This window comes from Podarcis raffonei, chromosome 3 (genome assembly GCF_027172205.1).
Source record: "Podarcis raffonei isolate rPodRaf1 chromosome 3, rPodRaf1.pri, whole genome shotgun sequence".
Taxonomy (NCBI): domain Eukaryota; kingdom Metazoa; phylum Chordata; class Lepidosauria; order Squamata; family Lacertidae; genus Podarcis; species Podarcis raffonei.
The window spans coordinates 94,253,545-94,261,343 of NC_070604.1; positions in this window are offsets into that span (position 1 = coordinate 94,253,545).

Genomic DNA, 7,799 nt, shown 5'->3' on the forward strand with positions numbered 1-7,799 from the left:
TGCATGTATATTGTACTCCCCCCCCTCAACTGTTCTTGTCTTGAGAACCTTATGCAGTTTTTGTTTAAGATTTAAGCGACCAAATAAACTGACTTGAAACAAACAAACTGAAGTGTCGTTGGCCCAATACTCTCGGCACATAAATCCATTCCACTCACCAACTCTGAAGTTTAACATGGATTTTTTTTTTTGTGGGGAGGGGGTATTAAAGAAGTAAAAGAGCACTATTTACTATTCAAAATAGACCATGGGAATTTCAAATTCAAATGTGTCTAATTAGATGGTGCACCCGATGTTCTAGTATGCATTTTATTTGTTTAGGTACGCATTTGGGGACTGGAGAGTGCAGATGGCTATTAATTCCAAAATGACAACGCATATCTGCACCCATGCCCATTGCACCAGCAGACTTTGCATGATGGAGTAGGGAAATTAAAGCATTTCATGCGCCTTGGTCCAATTTCATATCATGTTTGCTGATGAACAAGAAAGAGTGTGTGAGGAGGAATCTTCTACACTGGTGTCAAATGCAACCAGAGTGAACTGGGTACTTCTTCAGAATGTGTGTTCAGATTGTGTCATGATTCTAACCCCTAAATGAACCAAAACAGCAACACAGGCAGATCCCTGAAGCCAAAATAATTTTCAAGACTCTTTTACATCCTGCCACTCATTGATGTATTATCCCCTGAAGCTGTTGCATCAGTGATTCAAATAGGAGGGGCCTCTGTCTCTCCCAAATCTTGTTAAGATTTGTTAGCATTTCAAAATTTAGCTTTTTTTCTTTATTCTTTTAAAGCCAGAATCAAAAATAGTCCTATTCTCTGAACACTGACCAAGGAAATTTATCCTGTTTTCTGCATTTTAGTGCCAAAAAGAATGATGATCTTTTAATGGATCGGTTTCAAGCAATTTGCACGGAATCTGAGTTTTGCAGATAAAAACATGTCTGTAGATGCGATAGATCAGGAACATATTAATTACTATCAGTCAGCTCTCGGTTCATGTTAGACAGATGATTGTTTTGTTTGGTTCTCCTCCCTGAGCTTCAGACCTTGTCATTGTCTTTAAATGTAGCAATAACATTCTGCTGTGGTTGAAAAATGGCAAGAGGGGAATGTTTTCAAGTAGCAGATATTTTTTAAACCCTCATCATTAATAAGAGCAATGAAGCAAGAACTTGCAGAATGAGTTGCTGTTTTCCCCTCACTTTACATTCCTGGTGGCTGAAAACTACTCTACTGGGGGAAAGGAATAACTGTGTTGATTTGAAATATGTTAAGGTGTCTAGATCTGAATCCTAGATTTGTTATAGCTGTCTTGGTAAATCATGTTACAGATAGGTAGCCGTGTTGGTCTGCCATAGTCAAAACAAAACAAAATTTTTTTCCCTTCCAGTAGCACCTTAAAGACCAACTAAGTTAGTTCTTGGTATGAGCTTTCGTGTGCATGCAAGCATACCAAGAACTAACTTAGTTGGTCTTTAAGGGGCTACTGGAAGGAAAAAGGTGTATCTGAAGAAGTGTGCATGCACACGAAAGCTCATACCAAGAACTAACTTAATTGGTCTTTAAGGTGCTACTGGTTGGTAAATCATGTTGGCTAAATCTTTTTTTTTTTATAATATTTTTATTAAAGAATTTTTTGTAACCACAAAAACATAACATAACAATACAATAAACACAACAAATACATAGACAAACGAAAACGAAAACAAAAAAAACAAGTACAATTTCATATCTTAATTTCTTATGCCTTTCTTCTACGACTTCCTCATGCCTCCCTTTTCTGTATTCCAGATTCTAATCAATTATTCAGCAAATCTTCCCTTATTTTAATTTACTTTAATCTTCCTTATTCTCCTTATCTTAACCATAACTAATAGTAACCATTTACTTTCTAATCCAACATCATTCTAACTTTCATTAAATTTTGTAATGTTTCTTTAAATAGTCCTTAAATTTTTTCCATTCTTCTTCCGCTGCTTCTCTTCCCTGGTTTCGGATTCTGCTCGTCATTTCTGCCAGACCCATGTAGTCGATCACCTTCATCTGCCATTCTTCCAGAGTGGGTAGATCTTGTGTCTTCCAGTACTTCGCAATGAGTATTCTTGCTGCTGTTGTGGCATACACAAAAAAAGTTATATCCGTCTTTAACACCCCTTGGCCGACAATACCCAAGAGGAAGGCCTCTGGTTTCTTAGGGAAGGTATATTTAAATACCTTTTTCAGTTCATTATAGATCATTTCCCAGAATGCCTTAATCTTCGGGCACGTCCACCAGAGGTGAAAGAATGTGCCTTCCTTTTCCTTACATTTCCAACATTTATTATCAGGCAAATGGTAAATCTTTGCAAGCTTGACTAGGGTTATGTACCACCTATAGATCATTTTCATAATATTTTCTCTTAGGGCATTACATGCCGTAAATTTCATCCCGGTGGTCCACAACTTCTCCCAATCAGCAAACAAAATGTTATGACCAATGTCCTGAGCCCATTTAATCATACTTGATTTAACCGTTTCATCTTGTGTATTCCATTTCAGCAGCAAATTGTACATTTTTGACAAATTCTTAGTACTGGATTCTAACAATTCAGTCTCCAATTTTGATTTTTCCACCTGGAAGCCCATTTTACTGTCGATTTTAAACACTTCATTTATTTGATGATAGTGCAACCAATCTCTCACCTTCCCTTTTAGTTTCTCAAAACTCTGCAATCTCAGTTTGTCCCCTTCCTTTTCCAAAATTTCCCAATATCTTGGCCATTTCGACTCCATATTTAACTTTTTAACTGCCTTAGCCTCCATTGGCGACAGCCACCTTGGAGTTTTATTTTCCAGCAAATCTTTATATCTAATCCAGACATTTAATAGTGCTTTTCTGACAATATGGTTTTTAAAACCTTTGTGTGCTTTAACCTTGTCATACCACAAATATGCATGCCACCCAAAAATATTGTTAAAACCTTCCAAGTCCAAAATATCTGTATTTTCAAGAAGCAGCCAATCTCTTAGCCAGCAGAAAGCTGCCGCTTCATAATACAGTTTAAAGTCTGGCAGGGCAAATCCCCCTCTTTCCTTTGAATCCGTTAATATCTTAAATTTAATTCTGGGCTTCTTGCCCTGCCAGACAAATTTAGATATATCAATCATGTTGGCTAAATCATCTGGCACAAAAAGGATACTCCTGCACAGAGCTTTTGAAGTTGTTGGGTACAAATATTATATTTTTATTTGTACATGGCACCCGTGCATGTTGCCAGTGTCACAGTCCCATCTTATCTCAACAGTAGACATGAGACATTCTGGACTATAGATACTGTTTAAGTGTGCACTCATACACAATAATGCAGTATTCTGGCATGAACTAATGCACACCACCTTGGACCTAAAAATGGCTTGGGAATTGTTTGTTTATTTATGAAGCATTCAACAGCATGGGAAAGAATTTTCCCATATAGATGAGCTCAAAGTCTACATCATGAGGAAGCTGCTCACACATCATTTTCAGAACCATTCTGAGGTGACTTCTGAAGGCCCCTTCAGAAGTTACCTTAGCAGTGTGAGAGCCACTGCAACACATGCCATTTTTGCATTGCTCTGATCCTGTCAGAAGCCTGAATTCACCTTGCAGGTGCCACATTCTCCAGCAGCAGTGGCACGATTAAGGGGATGAAACATCTCTCCTGTGACGGAAGCCTACAACATTTGGAGCCTTTTAGTGTTGTTTTTGAATGCGAATCAGGGAGGATATGACTGAGTAAAAGATTACGTATGGTGTAGATCAGGGACGTCCAACTCCCAATAGTCTGTGATCTACTCACAGTATTTAAAAAACTGGCAGTGATCTACCCAAAGTTGTGGAGCTTTTTTTAGGAAGCCAAAGTTGGGTTTTGGTTTTGTTTTGTTTTTTTTTGCTTTTTTGTAAGGAGATTGCTGAGGGGCCAGAGATCTACCAGGAGCACCCCGCGATCTCCCAGTAGATCGCGATCTACCTGTTGGACATGCCTGATAAAGTAGATATAGAGCAGTTTTGTCTCTCATAATATTAGAACCCAGTGCCCTTCAATGAACCTGAATACAGGATGAACAAATGACAGTATGTCTTCACACGGAAGATGGCTACACCGTGGAATTTGTTTCTATATGGAGTATTGATGGCCTCCAACTTGGTTGGCTTTAAAAGGGAGTTACACAAATTCATGGAGGATCAGCCTACCAGTGGCTACTGGCTCTGATGCCTATGTTCAAACTCCATTGTTTGTATGTCTAGAGATCAGTTGCTGAGAATCAGAAGTGGTGAGAGGACCATTGCAATGTGGTCCTGCTTATGGGCATCTGGTTAGCTGCTTTGAGAACAGAGTGCTGAACTAGATGGGCCTTCAGCCTGGTCCAGCAGGAGACTCTGTACATTCTTGCAAAAGGGTAACAAGGTCTGGAAAGTACCACTTTTGGCCCTTTGCAGATGTTAAAACCATGATGGCTGTAATGCCAATAGGCAGCATGCAGGCACGTACATATTTTTGTCATTCTGTCTTCCATCTGTAAATTGAGGAAGGGATGGATAACCCAGAGGTACTGCAACTGTAATAAAAAGACTGCGAGATGATTGCTATGACAGAAAATCATAGGACTGTGGATCTGGAAGACAGATTATGGGTAATCTATTTCAATCGCCTGGAAGTTAATTGCTGCATTCAGTATGTGCCCATCGAGTCTTCTTAAAACCCTCCAGGAAAGGAAATTCCAGAGCATAGGCCTCACCTCACCGCCTGACTTTTTTAATATTAGGAAGCAGTTTCTGATATCCAACATAAATCTGCTTTGTCACTTCAACCAGTTGCTTCGTGTTCCTTCCTTAAGGGCTCAGAGGTATGCTGTGTGTGTCCCCGTCCTCCCTAAGTGCAACACAGTTGCTTAGATATTGGTTGACTGCTGTTACCTGTGAGCATCCCCACCACTACTTACCTTATTTTGTTCAGGTCTGATTACCACTGATACTCAGAGGAAAATCGCCTCTCCTCTGGTATTTCCCATAGGCAGTATAAAAAGCACTGGAATGCTAGTTCAGCATTCATACATGCAGTTATGAATGGCTTGCTTTTGATCCAACAACCCCAATATTGTATGATCTACTCTCTAGCCTCACCTTGTCCCTTTCTACATTGTTTGCCATTTTCACTGAGAAAAATGAAGGCAGGTTTTATTTTTGATACCATTATCTACACACCTGGTTGGCTGCTGGGAGAACAGGATGCTCAGCTTACCCAGAAGGCTCTTCTTATGTTCTTACGATCCCACCTACAATGATTTAAATGATGGCACAGCTTCATTTTCAAGTCAATGGTACTCTATGGATTTCTCTGAATATGACAAGGTATATTGGTGGCTTACACAGAATGGTTCCTCAGCTCCTGTGCTCCTGTCCCCAAGTGCCTCTTCATGCTTCAGGAACACCAGCAATCCAAGATTCAGAAGCTGCATGACTGGCACAAGACAACATGGTCCCCAACCCCATTTCCGTGGCAAGGAGATAGCTACCTCTACCACACCTGAGGGCAGTAAACTAGCTTAGGAGGTGCAGGGCTGCCTAACTTAGGAGACTTGGGGAAAGTTGGAGGTTGTTGCCCCACCCACCAGTATTTGGTGTCTGAGGCAGATGCCTCACTTTGCCTAATAATAGGGTCTGGGCCCACATTGACTGAAGCCTAATTTGGTTCTGCGGGACTCAATCTAGAAAAGTATCCTTTCTGCAGCAGCTGAAGCCTCCGAGTTCCGTCCCAGCTTCTGTTCTCATCAGTAAAGAAAAACAGTCTTGTAATGGACTCTTTGCCAAAGTATATGGGTGGAACAATTAGAACTTGGATGGTCTGAGATGCAGGATAGAGCATTTGGTAACTCAGATTCTCAGTGAAAATACACTGGCAACAACAGGAGGAAGAACACATATGAATAAAACTCTAATAGCCCCTGGAAGCAGAGCTGAAGTTTGAAAAGCCCAAGACGCAAATGTGTTCCCAAGCAGAATGTAAACCAAAAAACATTTGGGATAATACATGAAGGTGCTTAAGCTTCACTTGAGTCCCATTCCAACCAGAGCATCAGTGAGTACTCTCTCTCTCTCTCTCTCTCTCTCTCTCTGTGTGTGTGTGTGTGTGTGCTGCCCTAAGAAAGCATTTCAGTATCAAGTTGTGCCGAAATGTCAAGCACAGCAGCTCTTGTCGAAGCAGCTCTGCTTACTGGTGGAATGATAATAATCAGTAATTATAAAGTAATTAGAAATTTCAAGCTGCTCTGCAAGCACAGGCATAGCCCTAGTGAGTCAGGCATTCTTGCCTCAATTTACAGAGATGAAGGATCCCTGAGGTGCTGAGGCAGAGATGGTGTTGGCAGGTTTCAGCTGGGGCAAGATAGGTCAAGGGCAGAGCCTGGTAGATTCTGGTGGGTCTAGGGACAGGGTTCATAGCAAAGAAAGAAACTGTCGGGCTGCTTCTAGAATTCACTGGCCGCTCAAATCCCAGTTCCAGTTGCCTGCCAGAATGCTGTTTTATTAGCTGGGCAAGTAAAATAATGCATGGTTGACATCCTGTGGAGGGCTGCAGAACCATAGTGGGTTATTACTTATGCATGGTGATCTATTTGACTGACCATGAAAATATATGGCCGCAAGCCCTGAACATCTTACTAGGCCATGTAAACTCACAAAGCTTGTCCATGAGCACTGACAGCATTAAGATGAAACGAGGATGTAAGGGCTGGTGGAAAGAGCACAGGAAGCTGCCTAATACAGAGTTAGACCAGGACTGTCAACACGGATTGGCAATGGCTCTCTAGGGCTTCAGGCAGGAGTCTCTCCTAGCCCTACCTAGGGATGGACCCTGGGACCTTCTGCATGCAAAACACATTCTCTACAACCACGCTATAGCCACATCAAGTGGCCCTCTCTCATGATCTCTGTGACACGAAAGATCCTTACACATGTATCCCCCATCATCATAATCTTGCTCCTAAGCCACAGATAGCAATTCCCCAGAGGCAGACAGCTACTAGGTGCAGCTAACCTGGGATAAAATCCGATGCACAGTTGCTTATAATTGCAAGATCGCATATGCCATTGCTTTGAAACTGGCAGTGCCACATAATGTTTGTTCTGCTTTTGTAAGATATTGATCTTTTTGTGTGGCAGAACTTACCCTTTGGAACTCCCTGCCTATTGACATCAGGCAGGCTCCATTGCTTTACTACTCTGTTTGGTGCCTGCTAAAAACATTTTTCTTTAGGCAAGCCTATTCAGACATGTAGAATGTTGCTTTAATTTGTTTTTCAGGTTTTCATTGATTTTAATTATTTTCCTGAACATTTTCAGTAGTTGTTTTTTCCATTTGTAAACCACTTTCAGGTTTTATAGCACTCAAGTGGTATATAAATCTTGTGAAACAATAATCAAGTCCCTCTATCAGTGTGATGGATTGTGGCAGTGTTCATGGGAATTGAACCTTCAACTCTAGGTTTCCGTAAAGCTGAAAGGTGATTTCTCCTGCCCTAGGTCTTGAAGAGAACACTGCATTATAGTCTCTGGCAAAGAAGTTTTGTATTATTTCAAAAACCTACAATACATTTTTTAGCCAGAAACAAGAACGGGACAAAAAACGGTGTGCGTACGCCATGGAAAGGAAAACTCCTCTCAACTCAAATGTGATGCCTTGTGTGACACATTTGCAATTCTGGGTTCGCCATGAGAGTCTGATGATGACTTGTTATAGTGAATCAAATTATCAACTGGTTTAGCTAAGCATT